The sequence below is a fragment of the Panthera pardus genome, unplaced genomic scaffold (assembly GCF_024362965.1).
Source record: "Panthera pardus isolate Hobbes unplaced genomic scaffold, ASM2436296v1 HiC_scaffold_12, whole genome shotgun sequence".
Classification (NCBI taxonomy): domain Eukaryota; kingdom Metazoa; phylum Chordata; class Mammalia; order Carnivora; family Felidae; genus Panthera; species Panthera pardus.
The window spans coordinates 72994553-73012894 of record NW_026526677.1 but is presented as its reverse complement, the minus strand read 5'-3'; the positions used below and the strand labels follow the sequence as shown (position 1 = coordinate 73012894).

The following is an 18342-nucleotide window of genomic DNA, read 5'->3' as shown; positions in this document are numbered from 1 at the left end:
CTTATTGAAAATATATTATAAATGTATTTTGTTTTTTGATAAGAGTTCATTTATACTTTTTATAGGGTTGTGTTTTTTTCCTCCTGTTAGTGAAATCCTTTCACTATGGATTGGATTTTTCTGTTTCTTTCTATGTCTAATTTTATGTTTACCAGACATTAATTATGACCTGATTTAGAGACACTATACCCATTGTCTTCCTCTGAAAGTTTCTGAGTTTTGTTGTATTAGGCAGTTCAGTAACTTGCTGATTAGCTTACATTGTGTAATGTTGGTTCCAGCCTTTGTCAGGATAAATTTTCACTATAACAGTCAGGACTCAAACTCCAGACTTGGTCTTTCCTTAGGTCCTCTGAGTTTGCCTTGAAGACTTATTAGCGTGGGCCTAGAGTAGCCCATGCTCCTGATAGCATTCTTATTCCTAAGGGTAAGCCTTTTTTGTGTCTCAGTTTTTCTAAGTGTTAAGGAATTCTTCCATCCTGAGTGGGGCAGGTCTCTCTTCTGTTGAATTTTTAACCCCGTAGCAACTGTTTTCTGGTAAGCCTTGTGTAGTCTCACTCTGTGCATGTAAACCTAAACTCCAGCGTTGGGGGTGGGGCGGGGTGGAGAGAGAACTTTCATTCACTCTCCAGTTCTGTGCTCTACCAATTCCATCACCTTTAGTACCTACAAATTCTGATTTCTGATTCTTCAGCTCAGCCAGATTACCATGCTCTACTTGGACTCCAGCTCGCAAGAGCCATTTGGAAATATTCTGCAGACAGAAGACAAGAATGATCATGAGTTTTACTTCATGAGTTCCCCTTCTCTCAGGCACTGCATCCTTGGGCTGCCCTGTACAATTCCTGGGCGGGTTCTTTTTTCCTATATTTTCCTCAGATTATAATATCTGAAAAGTTTCAAGGCCCCAATTCAGGGGTCAGGCAAAGTTTTTTAAAAGTTACCAATCTTGAAGTAGAGTTGTCTTCTAATATCCCAAATATATTAAATCTTCTCTAATATTGCATCCTTTTCCAGTTTCTCATGTTTATGAATGCAAACTGCATTCCAGTGGATTATTTCAGTTTGTTGAGACATGATGTAATATTGCAAGCATATTCAAAAATTTGAAAACTGTGTTCTTTAAAAAGTAGGTTTATTTGATTTTCAAAACTAATTCCTAAATGCCCAAATTCTACTGTAGTAGAATATAATGCAATTGCCGAGATTCTGTTCCACAAAAGGTAAAATCGTGAAGCAAGCTGGAATGCAAATTAACTTTATATGCCTTTATTCAACAACATCCACCATTATGTCATTCTCATGACTTGAAGATGAAACTAGGTTTCCATGTTTCTCTGTGATAAGTGGTGGGTGCATTTTTCTGAGAATGCACATCAGTTTGTCCATATGTGTAAGAAAATACTGATGCAACTTTTGACAGAAACCAAAAGCCCAATTTACACTTCAGAAATATTGCTCTCTTAGGCAATCATTTTAGGAGTGAGCAGCTACAAAATCTATAGAGTTTGTAAAACTCCTGGCTATAAATATAACTTTATTTTGAAAAATAAGTGATAAAAAGATATTTCTATACCCAGAACTATATTTCTTACACTCTCTGTCAAGCAAGTAATCTTCCAGGTGCTGAGTCAGCAGGAAATTTATTTTAGTAAGTTATATGAAGCACATTAATTTTCACCAAATCCTTAAACCTAATTCAGATATTTATATAAGCTGTATATATGCTGTCCTATCACATGATAGTGTAAATTTCCTATAATGATATTATGCCTCTGAATTCGCTTTGGTGATCAGTGTAAAAATCTGTTGTATCTTTTTATCATCATGCCTTATGTGAAGTATACTGTCCTCAAGGGAATGCAGGATTTTACAGTATCCAAACTATCATTTTCCTGTTCCCTTTAAATACACAGAATAGCATTTCCTGCAGCCATAAGTAGGCTCAAACTTCCCTGTTGTGTCCCAGAGGATAAGCCAGTTTGGATGAATTAACTGTGAGTTGAGAGAGCACCATGGGTAATGACCAGAAGAGGATATCACAGGCAAGGAAAATGTACAGTGCCAAGATTAGAAACACTTTCACCTCATGGGCCTTGGCCTGCAAAGTCAACTTGAACCTCTGGGGACTTGAAATGAGGTTTTGTTTGTTTGCTTCTCTTGAGAAAATTGGTTTCTCATTTACAAGAAAATGGGTACCAAAAGGATTATAAAATAGGCCGAAGTACTTTGGGAATTCAAAATTGCTTTACCAGAGCAATGTTTGGAGGACTTGAATGTAACTGTTAATCAAACCCCAAATATATGTATATAATCTATTTCTAGTAAACTTCATATTTGAAAATGCTGGTTAAGAGAGGTCTCCTCTTCTATATTCTTAATCATTCTCCTGTGAGGTCTTGACCTACAATCAACAAAATTATGAACATGTTTTATTTTAGGTGAATTCATTTTTCCCAAGAACAGCAAAATTAATATAAAAGCAAGTGAAATTTGCTTTTAAGCAAATATATAAGCATGTATTCATGAAAAATTTTTCCTTAAAGGCTTTAATTCTTTGTCCATCATGCATTCTCATCTGGGCCTACTCTGATCAACCAAAATTTACATTGCACTCCCTAAATCTCCCAGTCTCCTTTATCTACTCTTTTTTCCCTCTGGCATTCACATTTAATCGAAAAACTTATGTTTGCTTTTTTGTCTTAGAGCGTAAGCCTCACAAAAAAGAACTTTTGTCCATTAATTATTGAGTTCTCAACAGGTCATTTTCTTTTTTGCACTTCTTTTAAGCACAGGTACTATAGCCTTTTAATCTGGATTATCTTTTCAAGGATTTTTGTATGGCAAACACTCGTGGAAGAAATCACAGTATCTCCCTTGAAAGTGGAGGGGCAAGTTTTTGTGTATAATAAATATAGTCTCTCTCTGCAGGTCATAAGTTGGCCTGGCCATGTTTGCTGGCATCCTATCATAAAATATTGGACGTTACTAATATTCAGCTTTTCAGGAGTGATGCAAATCCACTGTGTGCAGAGAATCCTCTGAAGTCATTCCCGCTCTGTATGGCTGACGGGGTAAGGGGAACTGGTGCCAACACACATTTATATTGCCTGCTGTGCTGTGAAAAAAACCTTTCTTTATCTTTGGTCCAGGATTTGTTTCTTAACCTTCTCTATGAAATCATGGCAGGTTAACTGATGAGCTTCCATGTAGGGAAAAATCTAAGACCCTTTACGGTTGTTGCCACTAATGTAACTCAAATGCCTGAATGTATATAGGTCATTGAAGGTACTAAATGTATGCTGAATTAATGGATATGTGAATGAATTAAAAAAAATTATAGTACTTATGTGGATACATAATAATATTTGTGAAATGATAGATCTTGAAAGCCATCATTTTGGGGGACTAAAAATAAATTTATATGTTCGCATGATTGAAATGTTGCAGAATGGAATAGTTTAGAGTTTGGGCTGTTATGTCAAACAAACATGGATTGCAGTTGGAGTCCATCCAACTGTGTGAACTTGAGAAAATAAACATTAGTCATTCTTTCTCATTTGGAACTTAGAAGAAAAAATACTATAATGTCTACACTACTGTTGAGTTAGATGAGATAATACAGTAAGTAGTCTATTGAAGTTTATGGCTATCCTATTTCCCAGACTACTTTCTGAATCATCCTTATCCTATAAGTAATATGATTGAGAGAGTCCATAAATAACTTATGTAATAAGTCTTCTTCCCTTCTTATCTGCCAGTTGCCAGTGCACTCTGTGTAACATGCTTCATAAAACTTCTTGAATCTGCAGCTTGATATCTTTCATCCTTCTGAAAAAAAAAATCAGCCATTATCACATCAGGTATTGCTCTGCTTTATTCTTTTTCTTTCTCTTCCTTTCTCTCCCTCTTCTCCTTCTCTCCCTTTTCCATATACAAGGTCATATTCTAGAACTTCAGTTATATGTATCACAGACTTTTTAAAATCTGTATCCCCAGTATCTCCACTTCCTTTAACATGCTTTTTTTAAACCATTTTGTCTCTCTGTGCTTCATTGCCAATATTTTCTTATGACCCATCTTTCAATGCCTTCCTTATCTAACAACTATTAAACCCCTTAAATTCTTCCTTTTTGTTGTACTTTTTCTATTCTAGAAATTTCATTTTCAAAAAACACGTTTCCCATCCTCTGACAAAGATTTTGACACTTTTATTTCTATTAACATGTTCAGTTATTTTAAAGTCTCTCTAATAATTCCTTATCTCAAGATCTTAGATTTTTATTTTCTATTTACTTGGATTTGGTCTCATTTCTTACCCTTATGTGCCTGGTGATTGTTGTTTGAGTAATAAACATTGCATTTTTTTTAACTCTACTGCGGGGAGGGAGCCTGGAGGCCAAGTATAATGTAATCTTCCTTCAGGGAAAATTTATATTTGCTTCTGGCAGACGGCTAGAGATACTAGCCGTTTGGATCATACAATATTAGAGAATAAGGTAATGTATATTTTTGCCTTCAATCCTTGAGGGTAGTTCTATTTGTGTCTCTTTCTTAATTGTATAATGTATCCATTTGATGCTTCTGTCCAAAGTGCTTGTGATTTCCCATGGTATTGTCTGAATGAATAACCTTCAACTCTAATTTTTGTCCTGTTAGACATAGAAGACAGTTAACATTTCTCCTCTTTGGTTCATAGGTGCTTTCCTGGAGTGCACAGATACCTTAGGGACAATATGATACAATATGTCCCAAAAGTAACATGTCTACATGTTTATCTCTTTTATCTCAGTGCTATAATTTTTCAGTGCCTTCAAACATATCTATACAATCTCAGCTTTTAGAGATGTTTTCAGTAGATGAGTTGCCTTTACTGAAGCCCAATGCACTTCGACTTTTTCCATTTTTAGAACTTTCTCTTTATATGCGATTTAAGCAGAGCAGCAACTAATTAAGATTGGGGATAATTAATTTTTAAAACAAATTGTTTATATACACACACACATACACACACACACACACACACACACGTATGTACCTGTGTGTGTATGAATTGCCTGCTACAATACCTGGAATTATATTTAAAATGCATTCCATTTATATTAAAGGGATAAAGTATAAATAATAAACATTTTGAAAAATTTCTGGAATAATTATATATATTTTTTATATTCACACCTGTAACCAATCTTGAGAACACAGACTGTTGGAAGTAGAAATATGTCTATAAAGTTAAGGAGGAAGGAGAAGACAGATCAATCTCCAGAGCTTTTAGGAATGAACCAAATGGTGCACTGAAGTTAGTCCTAAAATTTTAGGTAACCTGGGGTTATCCAGATGAAACAAATATGTGGTGGTTTTACAATAATTTCTTTGTGTAGCAGATCATAGAGGATTAAGTAAAGGGGCTTGGGAGGGAGAGAATCAATCATGTAGTGTGAGCGCTGATGGATGAGGGAACTGCTGAACAAAGGGAGGAAGGAGGACGACAAGCCTGGACCCCTTGTTTGATTAGCCTGGGGCTGGCAGCCTCTTATCTGAATAATTATACTCAGGGGTGATACTCAATGAACTCTGCTTCCACTACATTTGACTGTAGATACAAACTGATAGAACAGTGTAATCAATGAATCTTCATCTCATTTAAAGCCTTACTGTCTCACCAGAGCACTCCCTTTTGTTCCAGGAACATCCCCCCCCCCCATTTTATTTGAGTTAAGAGTACTTAACAATCTATAAATCATAATTTGCTTTCCAGCCCACTGACCATGACTCTCTGCACTAAATACAAGCAAAACTAAAAATCCAGTTCACTGACTAAATTATTTAACAATGACAGTAGATAGTTTTTATATTGTGAATGATGTTAAAATAGCTGTCTCTATTCTGGACTCACTGAAGAATAGTATCTTTTTCAGTGAACTAAGGGGGAAGTTATATCTTAGATTTCCAGTCATGTTTTAAGAGTGTATTCCTTGACAAAAACTTTCTTTTTAAGAACTTGGTCAAATTTAGGTCGAAGATATGCTTTATCTTATATGTGTGAAAGGTCATTCTCTTTCCTTCAACTGTTTGAGGTCTTAACTATATATTGCTCCCCTCCAGGCATTCTTGGGATACAATTGACATATAACATTGTGTAAATATAAGGTGTACAACGTGTTGATTTGATACACTTAAAGATCGCAAAATTAGCACACCCATCGTCTCATATAATTATCATTGGGTGTGTGGTGAGGGCGTTTAAGATCTCACTTAGTAACTTTCAAGTATATACTACGATATTGTTAACTATAGTCACCATGCTGTGCATTAGATACCCAGAACTTTTTCATCTTATAATGGGAAGTTTGTACCTTTTGACTAACATCTCCCCATTTCCCTCACACTCTACCCCTGGCAACCACCATTCTACTCTGTTTCTAGGAGTTCAGCTCTGTTAGAGTCCACATATAAAGATCTTACAGTATTTGTCTTTTTCCCTCTGACTTACTTCATTTAACATAACACCTTCAAGGTCCGTCCTTGTTTGTCACAAATGTCAGGATTTTCTTTTTTACTTGTGGCTGATTATCTCATTTGTTATATCTATATATCTACATCTATATTTTCATCTGTTTATAGGTGGACATTTAGGATGTTTCCATCTCTTTGAGAACCTGATTTCACTTTTATATATACACCCATTTACATTCCGACCAAAAATGTGCAAGCGTTCCTATTGTTCTACATTCTTGCCAAAACTTTTTAGCTTTATTTTTTTTTATAATAGCCATTCTAACAGATGAGAGATAATGTCACATTGTGGCTTTAATTTGCATTTTCCTGATGATTAGCGATATTCACCATCTTTTACTATAACTGTTACCCATTTGTATGCCTTCTTGTGGAAAAAAAATATCTATTCAGGTCCTCTGTCCATTATTTAATTACTGATTGTGTTTGTTTGGTTTGGTATTGAGGTTTAGGACTTGTTTCTACATATTGGAGGTTAACCCCATATCACATAGTTTGCAGATATTTTCTCCCCTTCTCTTGGTTGCCCTTTCAGGTTGTTGATGGTTTCCTTTGCTGTGCAGATACTTTTTAGTTGGATATAGTCTTACATGTTAATTTTTGCTTTTGCTGCTTATGCTTTGGTGTCATATCCAAAAAATCATGGCCAAGTTTAATGTCCAAAATACTTTTTCTTCTGTTTTTCTTTGTTTTATGGTTTCAAGTCTTAGGTTTAAGTCTTTAATTAATTTTCATTTAATTTTTATGAGTGTTGTAACATTTCATTTTTTTGTATATGTGTATCTGGTTTTGCCAGTACCATTATTGAAGAGAATTTATTTCCCCATTGAGTACTGTTCACTCCTCTGTCAAACATTACTAGATGGTGTATATAGGAGTTCACTTCTGGTCTCTAGATTCAGTTCCTTTGGTATACATGCCTGTTTTTAAAGCTAGTACTGTACTATTTTGATTACTGTAGCTTTGCAACATAGTTTAATATCAAAAAGTGTGATATCTTTGGCTTTGTTTTTCTTTCTCAGCACTTCATTGACTATTTAAGATCTTTTGTGGTTCAATATGAATTTTAAGATTGTGTTTTCTATATCTTTGAAAAAATGACTTTGGAATTTTGACAGGAGTTTTGTTGCATCCGTAGATGGCTGTGGGTATAATCATTTTAATAATAATAATTTTTCAGGATGCCTATATAAGATTTCCATTTATTTGTGTATTCTTCCATTTATTTCACTAACATTTTAGAGTTTTCAGTGTATAGATCTTTAACTTCCTGGTTGGATTTATTCCAAACCATTTTTTTTTTTTTGATGCTATTGCAAATAGGACTGTTTTCTTATTTCTTTTTCAGATACTCCATTTTTAGTGTATAGAAACATAACTAATTAGTGTATATTGACCTGCATTCTTCAACTTTACTTAATTTGTTAATTATTTTGGAAGTCTTTATTTTTCTTGACTGATTTCTCTGGCGAGGATTTCCATTACTACATTGAATAAGAATGGTGAGAACGGACATCCTTGATCTGTTCCTAATTTTAGAGGAAAAAAAAAACTTTTAGTTTTTTAGCTTTTACTATGTTGTTAGTTGAGAGCTTATCATATATGGCCTTTATTATATTCAGGTACATTTTTTACCCACTTTATTAAAAGTTTTTTTTTTTTTATCATGAAAGGATTTATATGCTGTCAAATTATATTTTGTATTTATCAAAATAACTATGATTTTTATCATTCTATTACTTTGATGTATCACATTTACTGATTTGCATATGTTGAACCTTCATCACATCCCAGGGATACATTGCTCTTGATGCTAATATATTATTCTTTTAATACGCTTTGTATTTGTTTTGCTAATGTCAGAATTTTTCCATCTGTGCTCATCAGTGATATTGGCCTGTAGTTTTCCTGTAGTGTCCCTATCTTGCTTTGGTATCAAGGTAATGCTGGTCTTAAAAATGAGTTCGGGAGTACTCCTCTTTAGTTTTTTTTGGAAGTGTTTAAAAATTGGCATCACTTTTTCCTTTGATAGGATTCACCAGTGAAATCATCTGATCCTGGGCTTTTCTTTGGTGGAAGGTTTTTGATTACTGATTCTGTCTCATTACTTATTATTGGTCTCTTCAGATTTTCTTTTTCTTCATGATTCAGTGTTGGTAAGATATATATTTCTAGCAGTTTATTTCTTGATTAGTTGATACTTAGTTGTTCATATTAGTCTTCTATGATCTTTGATTTCTGTGGCATCAGCTGTAAGGTAGCCTTTCATTTCTGATTTTAGTCTTTTTCTTAGTCTCATTAAAGATTTTTCAATTTTATCTTTTCAAAAAAAAACAACAAAAGCTGATCTTTTGTCTTTTCTGTTTCATTTATTTCCATTACAGTCATTGTTTTTTCCTTCCTTCTGCTAACATTGGGCTTTTACATATATATACACACACACATATATAGATACATATACATATACACATATAGATATATAGATAGATTTGTATATATATGTACATATATACATATATATATGTATATACATGTGTATATGTGTGTGTGTGTGTGTATAAAGTTCTTTGAGATATAAAGTTAGTGGTTTACTTAAGATTTTTGTTTTGGGGCACCTGGGTGGCTTAGTTGGTTAAGCCTCCAACTTTGTCTCAGGTCATGATCCTGCGGTTGGCCCATTGGACTCTGTGCTGACAGCTCAGAGCCTGGAGCCTGCTTCAGATTCTGTGTCTCCCTTTCCATCTGCTTCTCCCCAATATTCATTCATTCATTCATATTCTCTCTCTCTTTTCTCTCTCTCTCAAAAATAATAAATATTTTTTTTTGTTTTTTTCTTAATGTAGGCTTTTACTGCTATACACTTTCTCCTTAAAACTGCTTGTTCAGCATCCTATAGGTTTTGATGTTTTGTTTCCAGACCCATTTGCTGACAGCTTCCCCTTTCCTTTCCCAAGGGCTGTGCTAAAGTTTAAGTTTGTGGTTCTTACTGGTCCACAGATTCAAGCAGGTTTTCTAAACATGCTCACTGTCTGCCAAAGTTCACTCTCGTTGCAGTCAGGAGTTTGCACGAGGAGCCAGCCATGGGGTAGAAGGGTATGTGGATTAGGCATCTCAAGCATTGGATGGAGGCCAGTTTGGGGAATCAGTGGGTAGGGCACCCTTGTGGCTAGTGTGTGGGTCTCCTGATGGAGTTTACAATACACTTAGTAAAATCTGCATCCCTTTGATGCATTCCAGGGCACTGCATTCCCCACCATTCACATCCCCACTCCTCAACCTTCACCACCTTCAGGTAACTTACAATTCAGTACTCTGGATGGGGAGAGGGAAATTGGCCTCTTTGGCAGCATGCCAAAAATGTAGGAAAGCGTAGCACTCAGACCTACATATGCTCACTCTTCATTCCCTATTGCTCTTGTGCTGTATTTGGGGAGGGTTGATAAAGTTAAAGTCAGACTGTTGCTCTTACTCTCTCAAATGCATCCAATCTCAGATCTTTTTGTTTCAATGGTGTCTTGGAACTTCACCAGATCCTGGACTTCTACAAAGGTTCTCTTGTACATGAGTGATTGTCTAAATCCCTGTTCTCAAGGGGCTTCCAGACTATAGACAGGAGGAGTGGAGCGGGTTCATAGGCCACCTCACAGTCTGCAGCTGGTACCAAGCTCTGTCTATTATTCGTTGCATGGATGGGCAAGATGCTTTCTGTGTCCCTTGGTGTATGGTGCTGGTTCCCACAGCTCCCACAAAAAGCACTTTTGTCCATGGAAGGATGCCAAATTCACTTGTCATTGTTGAGTAGGGGATATGTTGAAAGACATCTTCAGCCATCTTGCTTGACATATTGCTTTTTCATCAATTCTTTTTCATGAATTATGAAACTATGTGAATTTTCTCTAAGAAACTTTTAAAAATTCACAGAATACTTTTAATCAAGAAAAATATTTTAGGTATGCATATTTATATACATACGGTTCAACATCTCAAGTTCAGCATCTAGAGTACCTCACTCTAAGTACACCTTCTGTTTAATTCATACAGTGTAAGTGCACATTTACTGAATTGCTTGAGGAACATTTGCTGAATTGCTTCAGCTAATTAAGCCCAAGGCATAGATTCAATTTCCATATAGGCCAATGCTCAAAAGGAGTGACATCTTCTCTGAATATTTCTTATATCCCTTTTCTTTTTCTCTCTTCTTCTTTTAATGTATAAATCACATCCTTTTTCTTGTTCTTTCCTTCCCTCATCTGCTTCCTCTTTGCCTCCTACATAGACTTCTTAAATTTCCTGTAACGTACAAGACATATTTATAATTCCCAAAGTATTCAGATTCATGTGGCAAAAATAATAAAAGTTGTACCCTCCTCACTGTGGATTACGTATACAACATATATGTATATATTCTTGAATATAGTACATAGGCATGAAATTTGCACATCCTGCTTTACTTGAATAACTACACATTTGTCTGACATTAAGGGTAGATTATAAGAAAAATGCAAATGTAGGCAGATGTATGTAAAGTCATTTATAATAGATTCAGTATTAAGAAGAAACAGGATGTTTCCAAATCTGTTTTTATTGAGTCTTGACTCAGAAATATCAAATATATTTTTGTATTTTGTGAACTTTTATAGAAAAGTCTTGCTAATTTATATACATTAATTTTATATATCCAGTAGCAAAAGGCCTTTATTGACAAATATACAATAAAAGCCCTAGGGAAAGTCTTGAAAAATTTGAGTCTAAGCCACTGTTATTTCAGAGATATTTGAGATGTTTGTTTTAACTATAAATGCAGGAGCTATATACAAGTAGTTACTTATGTAGCTATATAAGTCCATTACACTGACTGCCAATGAAGTACAGCTTCGTGAATCCATTTTTAAGTTTTCGATCCATGAATATGCAGTAAAAAAAAAAGAGTCTCAAGATACCTTTCTTGGGCTATGTTTTCATTGGACAAATTCAGCATGTTTCAAAAGATATGCATATCTGGCTTACACTGTAGTGTGAACATATTGGTGGATTATAAAATAGACAAGCTTCATGGGCTGTTTCATTTCCAGTCTTAGTGAAATGGAGATAATTTTTAAATAAGCTAATAATAAGCACTTCTATTTTATCCATCCTGAGTACATGACCTATGTTTCAGTTGATATATACTGCCTCTTCCTGAAGTGTGGATTAAATTTTGATGCAGAAGTAATGAAAAGAGAGAAATAATACTTAGCTGTTGACATTCCAAAATAAAATTTGGAATCATGGCCAAGCTATTGATTTGAGAAAGTGCATTTCAGTGATCTATTCCAGAGATTTCAAATTATACAGTCTTTTAATACCTATTTAAAGGTACCTATTTTTCCATTTAAGTCTTATACAGAGAGTTTAGAGTCAGGGGAAGGAAAAAATGAGTTGGGAGACAGAGCATTTGAGCGTAAGAAGTTCTTTCTGGCTCTGGAGAATTCTGGAAAGAGAGAATTGATCCTGTTTCCTTTGAGGACCGGATTACCTGGTCCCAACCCAGAATACAATCATGTAAACTAGTCTTTAATATATTTCTTCCCTTTCTTTCCTGAAAGTTTGGTGGAAAGGCAGTGGAAGACAGGTATTTCAGGAACAAACCTGAAAATTCCTCTCTCAATTAAGTATGCCTTAGGAACTCTGATATCTCAGCTCCGGAAATTGTTACTTTATGACAGCCTTTGTTTTTTTCACAGCTTCCTAAAATAATCATCAGCTTTCCACCCCAAATTACTCTATAATACACTGAGTAGATCTCTGGAATGATACATGAAAAGATCTGTGATGAAATGAAGAGAAGGGAGGGTTGGAGTTTACTCAAATATGTCAAGAAAATTGCACCTTATATGGAACTCATAGCCAAGGCAAAATAGGAAAATATAATTGAAAAGGAAGAAAGAATAAAGTGTGAAGCCAAAGGCTTAGGTGATAAGAATACAAATACACATATCTAGTCCAGCATCACTATAAAAGCAGAGCTCATAAAAACAATCAATATCCCAGAGCCACTAGAATTGAATTATGCCTTAATCAACAGCTCTCCGTTCTCTCATCCAGTTTGATTAAAGCCCTATTATTGTATTGGCTGTTTTGGAATTAAAGATCATATGCCTCATACTTAAAATGCACTGATTTAAAGAAAGCCCAGCTTCATGGCTTAACTACTAAACCTACAGCAATCTCCAGATCTTAACCACACTGAGTAGTCCTAGAATTAGTGACAAATAATTACAAAATCTTCCCTTCAAGAGAGCCATTCAAACGTGATATAATTTCATAAAATTAATACAACAAAAGTTGTTTAAACACGGCTAATATCTTTAAATAGTCTGAGTCAGAACTCTGAAGGATTCCTAGGACCCACTAGAGGAGATTGTTAAGACTCTAATGGCTAAAAAATACCCAACAAAATTTCTGGAAATATGGTTTCAGAACTAAGCATTACCTATTTTGAATTCAAAATATATAAAAATAAGTGTAACATAACCACATGACATTGAATTTCATGCACATTTTTTAGTCATGACAACAACATAAATGTGTTTCAATGGAGATTTCTAATTTCTAAGGCCTCATCCAAATGCAATGCAAAAATGGAATGTTTGTATTATAATAGATCCCTAAGGATGAACATATGCAAATGTGACCAACACATTCCCTACCCATGTGGAACTCATAGCCTAGTAGACTTGCTTATGACACATAAAAAGGAGATAATGACATAATTAATTCTTTAGTCTATTTTCCCATCTGTGATGGACCCTCACCTCTTTTTACATGTGCTTATTTACACAAGACTGTCATTTGCATTATGAAGCTGAAAGAATGTCTATCATTGTGGTGCTCAGATGTCATCTGGTTGTTCTTAGCTGCTGTGTATCTTAAGTAAATGAACCCTCCTGCTTCTCCCTTCATCTACATGCTCCCCTCCCCCCCCCCCACCTCCCCCCCACAGAAGTATAAATGGCAGAAAACAAGAACCTTTAAAGCCCCCTGAACATTTCTTAGGACTTACACTGTTGACTTCCTAGAATTGCGGATATTAACACTAGAGGTCAAATTTATCTCCTTCTAAACATCATGTATGCATATATCCTTATGGCATAATTTAAAGAAAATATTCATAAACTAGTATGCATTATGGAAGATTTTAGAGACAAATATGTAACAAATGATGTTAGTGGGACAAATTCTTATTATAACACTTGGGGTGTTCAACACCAGTGATTTTTAGTGGTCCTTTATTTCATTTTTCAATCTGTCTCAATTTTGTTAGCTCCTCCATTTCCCTTTTGTCATCATTTGGCTCTTTACCAATTACCTTACTGTGGGTTCTAATAGAACTTACCAATACCATTTGTTTTGGTTCTGTGGTTGTGTGTCTGTGCATATGTGTGCAGGTGCACGTGTGGTGGGAGGGAGGTGTATTTAATATTGCAGTTATTTAGTGGTTACAAGATAGATAATGGGTTGTTAGTTTCTTCTGGAATCAGTTTTGTTGAGCTATATTTTGCTAGGAATATGTACATTTTCAAATTTGACATAAATATGTGAATATTTTCTTATTTTTTGAGTTCTATATTTTATAAGGTACACAAAAATATACATGATGAATTTTTATTTATGTGCATGTCCATATAATTACCACCTGATCAAGATAAAAAGCAAATGCTTTTTTTGAAATTAAAAAAAAAGAAAAAGAAAATGTGGTACACCAATGGGTTTTCTTGGGCCCCTTCAGAAGTGAGTGATGCCCATCAAATTTCTATCTTTATAGATTAGTTTTGATGAATTTTGAAATTCATATAAGTGAAATAATATAGATTTTTTTAACCAGGCTTATTTCATTCAACATTATGTCTGGGAGATTATTCATGTATTGTCTATCCAGTTTTTTTTTAATTGTTGTATATAATTCTGTGTAAATAACTCTTTTTTTCAAACTATTTCATGATTTCCATGTGGTTGCATAATTGAGCCTTGAATTAGAATTTTTTATTGTAAGTTGTAAAAATATCAGGTATTTCTACCTATAGTTTTGTTGTGGATTTGTAGTTTAGTAGTATTGTGGTCAGATAAAATAATCTGACCATATCAATCATTTCACATTTGTTGAAATTTGCTTTAAACCAAGGTTATAGTCCATTTTTAAAATGTGCTATTTATACTTTAAGAGAATGTATAATTTAGAGTTTTGTAGTTATTCTTTAACCATCTATCATCTAATGACTAAATACTATTGATATTGTCTATTTCCCTGTAGATTTGGTCTGCATTTTCTTTTTTACTTGAGACATAATTGACATATCACCTTTTGCAAGTTTAAGGTATATAAATTATTCATATGATACATTTATATATTGCAGTAGGAGTACCACTTTAGTGTTAGCTAACACCTCTATTGAGATCTAGTGTCTTAGGAACTTTAAAGTTTATAATAAAGTATTGACTATAATTTCTATTTTATCTATTAGATTTCCAATACTTCTATATCTAGTTCCAAGTTTGTACTCTTAAAGTGTTTACCAAATTACCCCACCTCCTAGCTCCTCGAAATGAAAAACAGATTTTAAACTCTCCAAATATATTAAGGATTTGACCATATTTTTATATATGATTTACTGGTTTTTGCTTGATGTATTTATATGCTAAGATATTAGATAAACATTTGAATTATTATACCATTTATTGAGTTTCAGTTTTTAACTATGAAATGACTTATCCTTAATAACATAATTTGCCTTAAAATTAATTTTTATGATACACCCATATAAGTTCTTTTGTGTAGAAAGAACATAATAGAACAAAATATATTTATTTTTAAGAACTCAGTTAAAAATCTTTGGGTACTGCTTCTATTTATTTATTTTTGAAATGTTAATTGTATTATCAGAACTCAAGAAAGATGTCTCCATGAAGTGATAAAGTACAATTATGGAAACATGTTATGTTTAGCAAACTACATCTACCATTTTGATTTAGGCATAAATTAATATAAAAGTAAATAGTCCACTGAGACTTCTATTTAAATACTAGTTTATCCAATGATTAACTGCACCTATACTTAATGAAAAATAATCCTCCTCTTTTTTCATAGTTACCTATACCTCTAAACACACACATCAAATTATGGGTGCTTCCAGAAATCACTACATCCACATTTCATAACATAAATATTTTATCTTTTGAAATGTTACCTATGATACTGAGAACACAGTAATTCCTGATTCTGTGATCTCTTAAAATAAAAGAACTAAGATTAACTAGAGATCCCTAGGAAAGTGTAAATTTTTAATGAACAAAAAAGCAGTACAAGTGGTCTGATATATAAGGTAACTGTGAAAGAGTGTGTGGCAAAATTTTAAGAGGAATTGCCTGCATTTATGATCATGAGTAACATCAGTGGCCAAGAGTGTTCACAGAGGCTCACCAAATTTGCATGTGAATCAGTTATCTACCAGGCAATAGAGGACTACTGTGTCAATGAAAAACACTACAATTGTGATACTTTGGCACATTTTTCTCCCAGTAATTTCAGTTTTCTTCAGTTGTTGAAAGAAAGATGAACCAAGGCTGACTATCAATAACATAATCCATTATGGCAACCACTTGGCATATGATTGGACTCCTGAGTATATCTAATGTATCCCATTAATGTACACTAGGCAAAATCTCCCATACTTTTGTCCAACCTTCCTGAAGGTTTCCTGCTAATTAGACTCTGTAGAGGCAGGCTGCATCTTCAGAATCCAGCCTTTAATGTTCCCTTTACCTATTTAGCTAAGAAGTCAGAACCTTCATTTGCATGAGAGTTTTAACTTCAAAACATGTCATTGTCTGCTTTTAGCATTTTCTCTGTAAACCTAAGAAGATAGCAAATAATACCTTTGAAGCACACTCAGTGTCTGGACCAGAAGAGATACTGAGATACTTGACAGTAGCTTATAGAAGTTATAAAAGTCCACAATTGAAAGCAGTTGTTTAATTCAGGGTTTATTTTTATTTCTTAGCAAATACAGGATGCAGACCATGAGGGATGAGAGGTGTTGAATTGATAATGCTCAGAAAAATGTATGTGTCTTCATGTGTTTTCCATCCATGTGGCATAGACTGTGCTGCTGTGTTTCTGAATTTTATTATTTAACTGAGCTGCATTAGTGATATTGTATAAGACACCTAAAGATTCCAGTGATTTAACCCAGATGTGAGGGTTCAGTCAACTGAATTTCCTAGTCATATATTTTAAAATTAAATAAAAATGGAATTTGGTTTATATGTGCTTTGATTTAAAATTTTGCTTTCAACATGGATGTCAATTATACAAATACATTATACATTATTCACCTATTTCTCTCTCTTATTTTTCTTTATCCTGATGTAAACATTACTTGAATTCTTTAAAACTTGATTTAAAAATTGATCTTTATTTTGTAAAAACTATCCATGATGATTTTACACAGAATTTCATGGGAATTTATATTCATTGTTATCAATTTTTATTCATACATAATTTGCACATAAAGGAATGAGTTACTAACAGAAGCAGTCCTGAAAATGGTCAAAAGGAAAAAGGTTGGAAGGGAAATTATTGAAATAAAGACGATACTTTATAAATGTTGATCTATGAAAAATATTTTAATATACTGGTGTCACCAATATTTTGAGTTTACAATGACACTGGGAAGCAAAGATGAAGACAAATTTAGCAACTTTCAGCATCAAAATCTAACTGTTAATTGAGGTGTCTTGGCTACTGCACACAGAACTTACCTAAACTCACTGGTCCTGCTTGAAATCTGTCTCAGATGTACCATCTCCATTTTACTGTGGACTGCTGAGAACATCTGATTTTATCACTTGACAAGTATGACAAAATTGAGCTATTCATAGATAGCTCACTTGGTGCCTACTCACCCTGGTGTCCCATGGCCAAGTGTTCTTTCTTTGCTATGATCTGGTAACACAAGATCTGTTTATGGAAGACTGTAAAACACCCTGCTACAGAGGGCATAGACTTACCTGAAGTCCCAGGATTCTACATTGTGACTACACCACCCTCTAGAACTTTCTATGAGTTCCATATTGCATCCCTATCTACCACTGACCTTTCTAACATTCTAGGTTCTGTGAATAATATCTCCAGAAGGGCTGATTGCATTGTGGCCATACCTACTATAGTGCCTTTCTCCGAGCTCCACTCAAAGCTGGAAGCCTTCTGTGCCAATATTCCTAGGATTGCATTGCCTCCAGAATACAAAGGAAGCTACCATACAACATGTTATTTCTCCCTAATGAGGAATGCAAGATATAGTAATTGGCCTTTACTTTGAAGAGGGTATTGTGACCACTGCACCCATAAAAATTGATGGCCAGTTCATGAATCTTGATGGGATTTCTCTCCCACTCTATAAGTCTTACTAAGTTTTCCATTGTTCTAGCCACCTTGATTTCTCTTTTCAATCTGCACACTGTTGTCAATGTAATAGATAAGTGTGGTTTCTTTGATCCCATACACAGTAGATTGAAAAGATCCAGATCTCTTCAGATTATATAATAACAGGGTAGAGGTACAAACATAGCCCTGAGACAAAACTATAAATGAATATTTTCCATTCCGTGTGAATGCAAACCATTTCTGAACATCTTTTTGATTGTAGTAGAAAATAGCATATTGACTAAATTAATAGCCACATACCCTGGGCTGCGGTATCTGCTCTAAAAATTACAGCACACACAACAAAACAGTTGTGATCAGGGCTTCTACTTGGTTAAGTCAGTGATAGTCTATGATCCTTCTCC

The 18342-nt window shown here is 34.3% G+C and overlaps 1 long non-coding RNA gene across 2 annotated transcripts; it reads right to left on the bottom strand.

The window, feature by feature from the left end:
• Nucleotides 1-3713: 3713 nt before the first annotated feature.
• Nucleotides 3714-17558, bottom strand: LOC109267341 (uncharacterized). 2 transcript variants are annotated; one of them, XR_002080041.2, is made up of 2 exons: nt 17458-17558; nt 3714-3831 (listed from the first exon to the last, which is right to left on the bottom strand). It is a non-coding gene; the product is annotated as an uncharacterized LOC109267341 (long non-coding RNA). The 2 variants fall into 2 exon arrangements; XR_002080042.2 differs by having other exon boundaries at nt 17314-17543.
• Between the last annotated feature and the right edge of the window lie 784 nt (nt 17559-18342).